The sequence below is a fragment of the Panthera onca genome, chromosome A1 (assembly GCF_046562875.1).
Source record: "Panthera onca isolate mPanOnc1 chromosome A1, mPanOnc1 haplotype 2, whole genome shotgun sequence".
Classification (NCBI taxonomy): Eukaryota; Metazoa; Chordata; class Mammalia; order Carnivora; family Felidae; genus Panthera; species Panthera onca.
In genome coordinates this window covers 133,688,235-133,698,380 of record NC_138339.1, presented here as the reverse complement: position 1 = coordinate 133,698,380, position 10,146 = coordinate 133,688,235, and positions in this window count along the sequence as shown.

Genomic DNA, 10,146 nt, shown 5'->3' with positions numbered 1-10,146 from the left:
TTCCACCTTAAGCTTCTTCAGTCTGGTCTCTGACTTGATGATGGAATTGAACTGCATGTTCTCTCCGCTCACCCACCATCACACATAACACTAAACTCTTGTTTCCTGGGTGCCCAGTGTCTGCCAGTTCTTTTTCTTGTTTGCCCCTGAAATCTGATAATTACCTGAAATTCAGTCTATCACCCAATTGGTCACCTCTTCATAAAGTCTTCTTTTAAAGAACTCATTCACTGGCAAAATTTCAACTCTCACTTGATTCCTAAAGCTTAGCTCCCATGGCCCGCTGGTCAATACCATTAAGTTATGGCCTTACCTAGATTAGAACCCACCATCTTGCCCACCAAGATGACTATTCTCATTCTTCATTGCTTTATTACTAAGTTCTGTCAATTCTTTCATAGAGTTTCTGAAATCCATCTCTTGATTTTTCTTTGCAATTACCTTTCATAGGTAATGAATGGTCTTATTATCATGTTGATTTCTCCCTGCCTCATGCCTGACATTGGGTGTCTCAAAAGGAGAGGTAAGACATAGGTTTCCATATGGGTGGGCAGTGATCTCACAAAACGTGGTTGAGAGTCTGGACGAGTGGGACATAGAAGGAAGGGGAATCAGTTCAAAGATACCTTATTGAGTTGGCCACCACTATGGGTAACTGATATTGGTTTTCACCAAGATGTTCTAATGACCTTATGAAATGCATCTTTGAAAATCCCTGAGGAAATATTGACGTATAAGTTCCTGTCCCTCTTTGATTAAAAAATGGCTCTACCGGCAATAATTGCCCTGCACTTTCAGACTATACATGCATAAGTGTGTGCAGTTCTGTTGGCCTTCACCATGACATTAGAGAAACTCCGGGCCAGAAGTGGTATGTAACTATTTTGAGCTTGTGTGAGTTTTGTCTAGCTGTATCTGTAAGACATGGGCAAAGAGTACTGGGTACCTTATAAAAGGCATGTTACTTGATTTGCTATGTATGTCTCTTATCTTTTTAAAGCGATTCTAAATGTCTTAGTGGCATAAATCAATTCCATAGAGCTTTTGACCCACAACTACTATCACCCCTCTGGCTCTGTCCCCAGTAATGTGAAAACGCTCCCCACCAACTACTATTAAACCTTGTGCTTTGAATTGTTTTCTCGTGATACTGCTGTGTTCTTATTACCTGATTTCCTTAAGACTATGGCACAACAAGGTACGAAGTCTGACCAGTTTACTACATAGTTCCTTGCTAAAGAAATAAAGAAAATGAGTAGACTGTCTAAAGTTGAAACACTGGAGTCATTACCTCTCACAGTCCAGTCAACTAACCTGAACTTCCAGACTATGTTTTGAAATCTTTCACCTCTGGATCAAAGTCAAATTGTTCAAGTGACTTAAGGTTGGTTTTCATAACATTTACTTATCTTTACATCCCACAACATAGGAAGACATTTTTTACATACTCTTCTCTATTCTATCAAGATGGGCTGCAAGAAGTTGGCAGTTGTGTATTCAGTTCAAGTGGTGATGATACTCAAACTATGCCTATGTCCTACACAATGGTGTTTGTTTATAGAATGTTCTAAAAAAGAGTAGACATAAAACAAACTCCCCTTCTTTATCCTTTGGGTACAATATAACATCCACAAAAATTTATTGAGCTCTTTATTTACTGGTTAGTGGTTTTCAAAAGTTGAAGATAAAGTTAATAGAATTATCTACTCTAGTGGAAATCTGGGGAGTTCTTTTGACCCAAAATAAATGGCCTTAATGTTTTTAAATGAGGGAAGTTTGAGAATTTGAAAAATGTACTCATTCACTTAAATGTTCCTTGAGCACGCTATTGTGAAAAAGCACTATAAGATCTTGTTCATCACTTTAAAAACTGGTGCCTATATTTCTGCTTACAAAATACCAAATACACTCTTGCAAAACAAACAAAATCTCAGAAACATAAAAGTACCTGCTAACACTCAATCACTCAAAGATACTGCTAACCTCTGATGGATGTCTTTATTGCTTCTTTGGTGGAATCCACTAAACACTTTCATGGGAACAAATCAGAGGTTAGAAAATTAAAAAAAAAAAATCTCTATTCAAGTAGACTCTACATTTTCCAGGTACTGAGATTATGTCTTATTCTTTATGGTATCTACCCCAAGAACTAACACATATTATATGCTAAAAAAAGGTTCACAGCAGCAGTTCCTGAGTCTCATTAAGACCCAAACCAAAACAAAATATATGAATAAGCTCTATTCCTCGGTGTCTGCTGTTAAAGAGATTTAGAGTGTTCAGTCGCATTAACTCTTTGGTGATCATAAAGGATGCTCACCAACCTTGAATAGAGTCTCTCTATGTTCACCTGAAGATGATAAGCTTTGGTGTTTAATTAGGAATGGAATTTGGTGGTATAGGCAACAAAATATATACTGATGTGGTTGTTGAAAGTCAGGAATGTGATATCATTTGGAGCACATGTGGTGATGGTGTCAAATTCTTAACACTCTTTCATCCCAACTCAACCAGAGTAAGGTGAAGATTGATTTATCATATCAGCGACTCATTTTTCATACATGATAAAAAGGTGACTAAACTATAAAATTATCATCTTAATATTTCTACCAGGAAGTTCAAGTAATTGGAAAAACAAACCAGGAGACAAAACAAACAAACAAACAAACAAAAAGAAACAGAACAAAGCGCGTTATTTTTCCTTTGTTTGGGAATTACATGGAACTTTCCTTCAGAAAATGTTTTCTAGCAGTTATTTGTATGCTGGATCTGAACAATTAGACTGTTTTAATACAGAATATTTTCTCTTTTAAACTTAGTATTAAAAGGGACATGGTAGGGGTACCTTGCTAGCTCACTCAATAGAGCATATGACTCTTGATCTCAACGTTGTAAGTTGGAGCCCCATATTGGGTGTAGAGATTACTTAAAGATAAAATCTTTTTTTTTTTTTCTTAAAGGACGTGCTAATCAATTCATAGGGAAGAGTACCTTTGCACCTTCCCATCTTTGCACCTTCAGTACATAAAGCAGATATTTCCGATACCTTGAAAAGGGTGAAAGTAGGTCCCACATTTGTATAACTAACTTCTTTTTGCCCTTAAAGAAATTAAACTAGTTTTTATGTTGATTTTGGCTACAGTTTTAATATGTAATCAAGTTTTATTATGAAAGAAGAAAGCAGACCTTTTGACTTGACAAACAAAGAAATAATAGGTCTGACATGGGAGACTTAGGGGACAATGGATAGTGGTACCAGTTATTGAAATGGGGGTGTGTATAGAGACACAGGTTTGGGGGAGCTGGAGAATCAGGAATTCTGTGTGGTTATTTGATGTCTCTGATGACAGAATTCAACCTTGGTCTTGTGTCCCTGGCACTAATTTGTCCCTGAACTTCTGCCTTAGTCCTGCTTCTTATTCTGCTCCAGTATATCATAAAAAGTAAAAAATCTCACTTAGCTGTGCCCAATTCCCTTACTGGGGCTTGGCATCACCTCTTCCCTGGAGTGGCAGGTCAGGAGGGAGGACCATCATATAGAGACAGCCCATCCAGATGTTACTTCTGGTCTGTCTTCCAAAGCCCGGTCATTACTTTTTCTAGAACCCATGTTGAACAGCTTTTTTATGGAACCCTCCACACTAAAATGATGGATCATCAGTCTTTTAGAAGTCATGCTCCTTTCTGATTTGTCTGTCTTGTGAAGATTCAGCTTTGTCCCAGCAAGTCCTGAGAGGGCCAGTTGTTCAGGTATAAGGACTAGTTTTCAGACTATTCATCTGTTAGCTGAAGAAAATAAGATGCTATGGGATACACAGACAATAGTATAATTAAAAATAATCATCAGGATCTTTAAGATCTCATCAGGCAGAGAAAACATATGCTATTTTGCCTCAATCACTAATTAGTGGTAGTTTTCAATAAGAGGCATTTCTGTTTTAAATAATGTATCTGAAAATGGAACAAATGCCACTTTTTAAAGTTAGCCTCAAAATAATGAAGGGTGAAGTTAGAATTATCAAGTTATTTGAATTGCACAGTTAACCACTAGAATAATTCAGCTAATTGACTCCATATCCCCTCCATTATCTTGGCAATTTAGAAAAATTAGTGGTTCCTTTCCTGAATTACCTAAGTAATTATGGTTGTAGACCTGAGCTATTGTCTTTTTATTGTAAATGATGTTCTGATTGGGTTGGTAATATTTTAAGTAACATTTTAGGGTTCAGTTTCTTTCATGGGGGATAGAGAAAATCCAAGAAAGAGGTCTTCTAGAACTCCATGTATTATGACAGATGCCAAGCACACTTTCCATATCTACAAAGCCCAAGTCAAAGCTAATGTTCATTCTGACATTTCATGACCAGCATTATAATTCTCAAGTATGTAAAAATTTTTATTAACTGGTTTTTTCAGTTTTATTTTAACTGGTTTTATTTTATTTTATTTTATTTTATTTTATTTTATTTTATTTAGACAGAGGGAGAGCGGGCAGGGGAGAGGTGAAGAGGGAAAGAGAGAGAGACAGAGAGAGAGAAAGGGAGAGAGAATCCCAAGTAGGCTCCTCACTCAGGATGGAGCCTAGTATGGAGCTTGATGTCACAACTGTGAGGTCATGACCTGAGCCAAAATCAAGTGTTGGACGTTTAACCGACTAAGCCACCCAGGCACCCCTGTAACTGGTTTTAAAATGACTTAGTGGTTTGTCTAATTGAATATATTGAAATTATTTGTTAATAATCTTATTTCCCAAGGCTGTCTAACTAGTTCTTTCTTATGTATTTTGCCAGTCTATTTTCTCAACTAAATGGATGGATATTGGCCTTATTTTCCTCAGGGCAACTGTAGAATCAGTGAAGCATTCTTAGCTCTAGAATTTACTTCCCCTAGTGGTCCAACAAATGTAAACTTACTACCTTTTCAGAGATGGCACTAGTTTTCTCTTGGCAATGCTGAACACAAAAGGAATATTGTTCCACGTCAAATGACCACCAACTCAAGGGTTCTATAAATGCATTTTCATAAGCAAGATAGAGGATATATTTTTAGAAATTAGTAAACAATTCTATTAATATATTTATAACAATTGTTTAATATTATAATAAATAAAACGTTTATTGACCAATAAAATAGCAATGGCCAATTTAAAGTAGTGAATTAATATGCATGTTTATACTCCATTGCATTTGTATATAGAACAACTAAGATATTTTTATTATGAGTAATGCTTTCCCAAGCAAAGTAAACCAAATATTTATCTGGGGAATTTAGGCAACAGAAGATAACTTTGGCAAATTATATGTTTTAAGCCAATTTGAAGAGAAGTTACTTATCTCCTGCAAGCAATATTGCTCATATGCAAATCTTCTGACCTATCTTAAATGCATTAGGATTTTGTTCACTCCAGCTTCAGTGAACTTGTGTAAAAGTCCATGACATTATCAAATGGCAAAAGAGATGATATCTATTGGTAAGATGTATTTTTCCCAGTAACCCATAGTGGCCCTATAAATGCTTAGCATTTATAAACAACTGATGACATGAGTGGATTACAAAAGCAAAGATATCACTTTTCTGTTTCTCTTCTGAGGAGCAAGAAGTCAAATGAGATGAAGAGGATATAAATAAAAAAACAGCAACAACAACAACAACAACAACAACAACAACACAGACAAAAGAAACTGAACTCAAACAAAACCACCATGAGTGACATCCCAGAATATCCACGGGATGTCAGGAAGAAATTAGGAAAAATAGAATCATGAAAGATGTTTGTTTTCTTGAGCCACCCAAATTATTTAGGACAATTGCAATGAATTCTTAGGCAAGCTTAATGCTCAGTAAGAAATTGATTCAGAAGAGTTAGGTCGAATATGAGCAAAAAGTGACGAATCAGCAACTGAATACAAGAAATGCTGATGCAGAAATTAAGCAAACTTGCTGAGATCTATGAAAAGGGTTTACATTTGTACTAAAAATCACCATAATTTCCCATGTGCTACTGGTGGCAAGGCAGAAAGACTAATTTTCAAATATCAATAATAATCACAAGGTTTTTTTTTGGAATGCTGTGCTAAGAGCTTCACCAAATTTACCCTGATTATTCTCACAGCAACCTGTGGGGATCTACTCAGACTCACAGAGCTGGTATGAAGATGATTTTAAACCAAAGACATTTGAGATTTAACAGATACAGGAAGAAGGCTTTTTGGAGCTTATCTAACTAAAGGCAGAAACTTCTGGGAGCGAGGATGCCATAAATCCCTTCTCAGAGGAGTTTCACTGGCCAGAAAAAGGACAGAGAAGAGAACGTGCATCTGCACCAACAAACATTAGCACAGACTTTCTTATCTCCCATTTGTTCCTCTAGAAACCCATCTGTTCTTTCCATAGAAGCCTTTTGTCCCTCCTCCTTTCCCCTTCTTAAGTTAGGCATATAAACCCCTGTCTTTAGCTGTTTGGAGAGTAACATTTTTCTCTTTGCTCCTACGACAAAGGTGAGTAAGAGTGGACTTTTCTCTTGCTAATCTGACTTTTTTCAGTTTAATTCACATGTTCCCAGCTAATGAACACAAGACTGTACGTAGAGGAAAATTTTTCCTCTGATGAACTAAAGGATGCAAGTAAATCTCAACTTCATTGTAGATGTGAGAAAACAGAGAAAATAGGAAACTTGCCCAAATTCACTGAACCTGAAGAGACAAGATTCAAATACAAGGCTATTAATTTTACACTAGTAAAATTCATTAAGTTGTTTATAGTGGATCTAAAGGCCCTCCCAGCCCATGTGAACTGTCATCTCTTTCAAGCAATTCTTCCAAGACCCCACCATTACTGTCTTAATTCTGAATGCTTTGGCATTCACTGGGAAGGATGTTATTTGGATGACTGCAAGGTTTACCCAAATTATTCGGTAAAAGCAAAGATAAATGAAGCGTTTAATTTTACTTCCTTCACAAACTGGTTTCTAAGGTTGCTTATGTTTAACCATTAGAAGAAATTCCTTACATACAATTGGAAAATTGACTCAAGGTGAAAGAATCTAGCATGACTAAGACTTGCATTTGTCACATGGCGGTAATGAGGAAGTTGAGCAGACAATACACAGGACCTACACCAGCCAGAGACCAATGTCTCTTAACCCCTGGACATGCCCAGCCCTGCTATGCTGAAGAAACGGCCTTAGAACAGCTGTTGCTAGCAGCCATGAGGGACGGCAGCCAGCCAGGGTCATGGAGAATCAACTACAGCTTCCAGATTAAAGGGGGAGTAAAGCCTGCGGAGGAGGAAGGGAGGTAGGACAGGGGGGTGAAGATGGAAACAAAGTCCCCTGTGATAGACACAGGAAAGGAAACCACCTGCAAAACACTAAAGTAGTTGGCACCGGAGACCTAACTGTGCTACAAGAAGGCAGGATAAATATTACTACCTCCCTTCACTGAAAACAATTAGGATTAACTAATAGGGATAGATTTCCAGGATTTTTTTTTAAGTCAAGTTACGGAACCAAATGACATTATTTTTGTTTTTCAAAATCCTCTAAGTGGTATATATTTCCTAAGGGTACACAGAAATATCCATCTGTAAATACAAAGCAAAAGGACTAGAAGGATATTGTGGAAGTCTACAAAGACCACCAAAGGGGAAAATTCAGAGGCTACTTAGTGAGGACTTGCTGGAGCAAGGGAGTCAGCCACCATCACTGATGTTTGCCAGAGACTCAAAGACAGGCAGTGGTGAAGAGTGGTGGAAGGGAGGGTTATAGGGGAAAAAAGAAAGGAAGAAAGCTTCAGGTATGCTGTGATTGGAAATCACTGGCATGGGAAGCTAGAGACAGGCTAACTAGAAGTCAAGTGTTCCATGTGATTGGTTGGGAGAGCATAGTTGGCTTTCTCTGGTTGCTCCCGAGTTGGAAGCTGACAGTCATTGATCAAGCTCTGAGACTTCCGGACCAGTTGCTACACAGTTTGTGGCTTGGCTCATGAGCCTGCTTGCTGCGGAGGATTTGTGTCAGAGTTCTATTGACAGATATAGCCTGGCCCTTCTTTGTTGGCGTTTTCAGTCTCTCATTATGTACCTGACTGATGTTACTGGCACTGTTGGCAAGATGGGAAGGAGTAGGTTCATCAAGGTCTAAATTCTTTCTGCAATGTTTTCTTTTCTCGTGTAAGAAGAATACATTACTCATTTTTTACTTGTAATTTTTTTTTTTTAATTCTGAAGCCAAATGGGAGAAGGATGTTAATTGTCATTTCTAAACCTTATGATGGGTTCTATTCTTATTTTACAGTAGAGAATACTGAGACACTAAGAACTTAATCCGCCCAAGGCCATACAGTTGAGAAAAAGCAGACAGAATTTAATTCCAGGTATACCTGATACTAAAAGCTACTGTTCACTGTGCCATGCTGCTGCTTACAAAAGTATAATTATTTTAACATTAACAGAGAGAATCGTCATTACCACTCACAAAATGTAGGCATAGACATGTTGGACTAGCACAGTATTAGCATCTGTTAGCATCTGTTAGTACAATATTAGAATCTCCCTACCAGTATGATATTAGAACTCAGAAATAGTTGCTGCCCTTTTTCAAATTGGGTTTATGAAACTATCAAATAATAGTCTTGGATGAATTATTACAGTCCAATCCCTTGTATTTCCAGAAGAGTAGCTTTGGCTTTTGAAAAAGAGAGAGCATTTAAAATGCAGTTATAACCAATGATAAAACAGGATAGTAAGGAAACCATGTATTTCTCAAATAATGCCTTTCAGGGAACAATCTATCACCTATATTGCTGAGGAAATGGTGTGTACCAATTTCTCTCCCCTTTCTCAGGATATGCTCATGAATTCATTTCCTGTAGGTTTAAAGCAGGGTGTGAACCACTTGACTTTTTCGTGTGCTAATATAGCTAACCTAACTTTGAACATCTTGTTGATCAAAAGCTTATAAAGGTGTTATATTTACCTCTGGCTTAAGGAGTGCAAACCAATACTTGAAGGGCTGAACTCTTCTCTTTTTTAAAAATCTTTAATTGGAATCACAGGTTAGGATGACCTATGAATTAAAAAAAATAATAAAAGTAATTTTTATATCAGGTAACTGTAGCACTCACCTGAGACAACAGATTAATATCTATAAAAATTTTTGCTGTTTTTCTTGCCTTAAATATTACCTCAGTGATTCATACAATAATCCCATGTTTCACAGCACAAAGTACCACATTAAAATCATCTGGAAAGCTTAGAAAATTATATCAATGTCTTACCCCTTACTGCACACACATCCAAAAAATTCTGGTTTAATTGGTCTACAGTAGAATCTCTATGTCAGTGTTTTGAAAAAGCTTACCAGGTGATTCTAGCCAGCAGCCTGAGTTCAACAGCACTGTTACAGACCAAGATGGTCTAAATGAAAAGGATTTCATGACGCAGTTGTTCATCCATCTCTTAGGGTTCTAGAAGGCTGACTCTACCCCTACCCACCCAGAGCCAGATCTAGCGGTGTGCACATGACTCAGTTCAGAGTAATCCAGAGCATAGGGGAGCCCTCCCTGAGAAGTTTCCACCAGTCAATGGGAATGGATAAAAAAGTGTTTTTCCGGTACCTGTCTTAGGTTCAATAGCCGGGGTCTTACAAATTAGACTGACAAGAGACAGGGTAACAAGAAAAAAAATCCAGAAGTTCATTAATGTGTGTGTTGCACACAGCTCAGTGGTGAATAACTCAAACGAGTGGGTAGAAACTGGGCTTATACTGCGTCTTAACAAAAGAAAACTAAATTTCTAGAGAAGTGACAAGACAAAGGAAAAGGGTTTTAGGCTGGCAAGGGTTGCAAACTGTGGGAAGGTAAACACATCGGGGAAACTAAGAAGATAAAGGCTAGTTAGTAAGGTTTGTTATATAGATTCTTCTGTTGCCATCTCTGGGCAGGTAACAGTCTAGAATTATCTCCGGTGACTAAGAATTGTTCTGCCCTTCCCAAGTAGAGAGGGGGAAACCAGAGAGTTCTTCTTTGTCTGACTTATCTCCATTGCTTTCAGCTTAAAATAATCCATATGCCAGATTGGCATATTTTAGGGTGGCATACTCCATCCTTTGAGAAGGATGTCCTCTTTTCTGACTGTAAGCTGTAAGGACAA